General features: G+C 38.9%; 1 pseudogene; it reads right to left on the reverse strand.

Annotated features, from left to right (window-relative positions):
- Positions 1 to 764: 764 nt before the first annotated feature.
- On the reverse strand, positions 765 to 1,091 carry LOC149267424 (acyl carrier protein 2, mitochondrial pseudogene; annotated as a pseudogene).
- Between the last annotated feature and the right edge of the window lie 3,366 nt (positions 1,092 to 4,457).

The following is a 4,457-nucleotide window of genomic DNA, read 5'->3' on the forward strand; positions in this document are numbered from 1 at the left end:
GTTGTTTCCATTTGCTCCGAATTTAATCCCTAATATTATTGCTATGACTACCTGAGACACAAACATCTGAACTCCTCCCTCCATCAAATCTAACCAATTGGCTTCATATAGCTTGGGCCCAATCAAGAAGTTCAAATCAGTAATGCGCTCATCCTCTCGGACAAGTGTAGCTGTAAGCCCAAGTTTACAATGAGACTTTGTAATGCTAATGACTTTACGAAACATATGTGCTGGAACCACATGTACCTCATCCATAATAATAGGCGTCCCCAATTTAAAGTGTCGCGTGCTCATTACCCTGCTCTGATGCATGCCACCAAAGGGTGTGTGCACGTTGATGTCGTTCAACATCACTGCAGAAACCTGACTTTCCTATGCATATATCATATTCCCCAAACTTATCAAGAATCCATGCAGCATTACTCTGTGCAACCTCATATCCCAGCTCAGCAACTGTCGAGTACAATAGCAAAGCTCTGCCTGTTTGCCCTTTCAAGTAACACTCTAATGCCCATCGCAACAAGGATCCCCAAGGTCCTCTCTCTGCAACAAGCTTATAGAATGTAGTGGCCATCTTAAAATCTTTTTTCAGACCAATCCCTTTCTGGAACATTTTTGCTAATTGATAGAAGGCCTTTGGTTGACTAGCATTAGCTGTTGTTATAAAATACCTGGAAGCTACTTTAATGTATTTCTTCACACCCAGTCCTTTAAAGTACAACACTCCTAGATTGTAATGCCCATGACCATTGGGGTCGTCATTTTCAGCTGATTTTATCAGCTTCATTATCTAGAATCTCAAAAGCGAACTCTTCCTCGAGAGCCATTACAAGCTCAACAGTGTCTAAACTATCTAATCCCAAATCCTTTTGAAAATCAGCAGCCATAGAAACCTTGGCAGGATCGACCTTCTGAGATGCCTTAATGACAGAAATGACTCTGTCTGTGACTTGAGACCTGTCCAAAAAGGCGCCCTTCAGTTCCTCACACATATACCGACTGTTATAGCCACGCTCTATCAGTGGCGGTTGCATCCTCACGTGCTTCAGAATTAAATTTCTTACACATATTATATGAGATAATGCACCCATCCGGTCCAATTTTCAGTTTTTGCAACTCCCAGAGATTTTCCTGCGGGGCGTTCACCGGATATATTACCTTCAAGAGACCCAGTGTATATATAACTCAGCAATACACACCTACATTGAATTCCTCATCGATTTCAGGGAATAAACATCTAGTGGGAGACAATAACTTTTCACAGCCATAAATTTATTTCTACCTTTTTGAAGAATTCTCTTGCCTTTGTATAATTTTTTTTTTCTTCTACTCCATGTTCCTTCATATACAAATATCCAATGCCATTATATGCAGAAAAACGATTTCGCCTAGAGGCAGCCTTGAACCACTCTAGTGCCTTGGTAAAATTCCTCTCAACTCCAGAACCTCTTGCATAAATTTCACCGAGAAATTCCATTGAATTTGAGTCTCCTTGAATTGAGACTGTCTCTCTCAATTTTGTGATTATATGTGATGCCATTTCTTCTTTACCTTCATATATTGCAGTTGCACATTGAACTAACAGCTGTTTGGAAGAGCTCCCTGTATGAACATTATCTTGCCGGTGACCAGTTGATGCATATGCTTCTTGTTGCAAAGAATTAGTTTGTGAAACAGAACGTGAATCAGAGATATTTGCAACACTGGGATAATCTATGCTTCCATTAGAATAATCCTTCAAGGTTGTGCTCTCCATCAGAGAATGCATAGGGGAATCCTTATACAGGAGGTTTTCTATTGTGTTTTCCCATTCCCTTTCAATATATGTGCTTTGAGCGGGGCTAATGATACTTGCTTCATCAATATCACTAAAAAGTTCTCTCTCCAATTCTTGCAGCCATTGCCTGATGTATTCTGGATTTTCATCAAAGATACTACCATGTATAGCTCCTTCTTTGGCAATCTGATGACGGAAAATTTAGGTAACCTGATGTATGTTCCCCTGTGAGATTCTTACTAGATGCGGATTTCTGGAGGGAAGCAGAACTCTGTACAATAGGCATGCTAGGATATTGACCTCCACTGGATACCAGAACTTCGGCCAATGTAGTGGGATTATAGGAAAAACCTTGAGAATGAAACACAGCAGTATTATTTGTATATTGATGATAAGATCCAGCACTGTGACATGTTGAGTCAGATATTCCCACAGAATCCATAGGAGACAGCTGTGAAACATTGGCTATGGATTCGAACAAATCCCCAATTTCGTAGCGCAGCCAGTGCAAAATATGAATTATGCGCTACGAAATCAACCCTTTGACAAACAATCGAACTGATGTGATCAATTTAGAAATTTTTCTTGAGTGATAACAGTGGCTCCACTTGGGATAGTGTGCTCTTGTAGTACACTAAGAACATGCAGGTCCAGTGCTTTGTCTTCTTTATTACAAACGGAAATTTGCTTGACAAACATCCCTTTCCAACTTCTGGGGCCTTTACCTCCGGCTTAAGCTTGATGATCACTGTGGAAAAAGAAAACTACCACTACTGAAAAAAAAAAAAAATGCTCAGTCAACCTTGAGCTTATTTTCACTTTCCTACCTACCTACCCTATCAGCTGCAAGCTCCACTTGTAGCTCAAGCAACATGATATTTCCAATAAAGCCAATCAATTGTCTTCTCTGATATTTGAGGCTCTTGACTGCATCCGACCTCAAAATAACCATGGTAGTGAGATGACCACATCAACTCATAATATACTTGATCTTCATAATGCAAATGAAAATGAAAGACCGGAGTGCAGAACTTGTCCATATATTCGCTTATAGGGCCAAAGAATACATGGTTATGTTGATGATCATCATAACATTCTACATCTTTAGACAACTGATTCTCAACCACACAAGATTCTTTTGATATGCTATCGAACTGCTTTTCTGAAGGCTGCCTACAAACAATGTAATTTTCCTCTTTCTTATGATCATTTATTGATGTAAGCTGCTGAGAAGTTTGACATAAAAAACCAACCCTTTCCTCTGCCTGAGGGTCGTAAAAGCTATCTTCCAGTAATTCTTCTTGCTGTTTGCAATCATTTTTATCTTCATTATGATTCGAAGACTGAGAATACTGTTGCATCTCTTCATTCATATCAAAGGATGAAACATGGTTTTCACAAGTAGACCCCTGCTGCTCTACATGCTGCGTTTCATGAGATGTTATACTTTCTTCTTGGTGCTGAAATGCATTGTTATGAAGAACCTCTAAAATTTCTTTATCCATAAATTCATCATCATCATAACAATCCTCCAAGTACTGAATAAGATTTAAAGAATGCCTACAGCAATCTTTAAGCAGCAATAAGGAAGGATAACATTCTTTATACATCTCATAGAATTCATCATGAAAACTAGCAAGCGAATATATTGAACCATTTTTCAAACTTTTATACCAAGACCATGCTTTTCCTTCTAAAGTGGTCATAAACATCCTCATGAGACAATCTTCAGGGAACTGAACCTTAAGATTGCGTACATGCATATGGAACCTAACCAAATGAAGAGCAGCATTATCCTTCTTTTCATCTTTGAATATTAGAAGATCATCTAACCAATCAACCTCTGGCATAGGATTTGGAAAACCAGGGATATGAGACCGATTCATAGGAGCATACCTGGCATTCATTCTTGCAGTGGAACTCATCTTGAAACTTCATCAAGCTACTGATCTTCTAGCAGTGGAGTCACCTTCCAATTTGTTATTTGATGTGTGGAGTCGCCAAGGTAGTTTTGCAGCCTCAAAAAGATGTCTGAGCTCCTGTTACCTTCAGAAGTTCAACCATTGATTTCGGGAATGAATAATCTTCAGAATCCCGGCAGACGCACCAAAATGTTATCTCAAAATCAAGCCCTGGAAGGCTGCAGACCAGGAAGACTTCAAGTAACTGTTTCAAACCAATCTTTTGACTAAGGCTTAGCCTCCTTAGCCTGAGAGGGCTCTCTCAAAGGGTTATTGATTTTGATTAAGAATAAGATGGCTAACTCTTGTGAAATAACAGTGACAACTATGAAGGCTGGACAAACATTACATAAGTTTCCATTGGGCCTATGGAGTCAATCATACTTCAGTAAATAATGATATTGCCTTCACATAGAAGTCAGGGCATTTAGCATTTGGATGTTCAGAACACAACTCATATAGAACCACAGTTCATAAATGCATACAGGAAATCAGAGCACAATCAGTGAATTCTGAGTGATTACACATCTATGCAACTGTAAAAGACATTAAGGAAAGAATCAAATCACACATTCTGAACATGGAAATCCTTCATGAATCCTGAGAAGAAAAGAAGCCAAATTATATTACTGAAACTCTGTCTTTACATAAGCCAAAACAGTACTCTGTTATAAAATTTCCAACCCCCATTACCTTGCTGTTTCAGCTATATATAGAGT

This window comes from Pinus tabuliformis, chromosome 6 (genome assembly GCF_031772625.1).
Source record: "Pinus tabuliformis cultivar Carrire ecotype Pingquan chromosome 6, CPIR1, whole genome shotgun sequence".
Classification (NCBI taxonomy): domain Eukaryota; kingdom Viridiplantae; phylum Streptophyta; class Pinopsida; order Pinales; family Pinaceae; genus Pinus; species Pinus tabuliformis.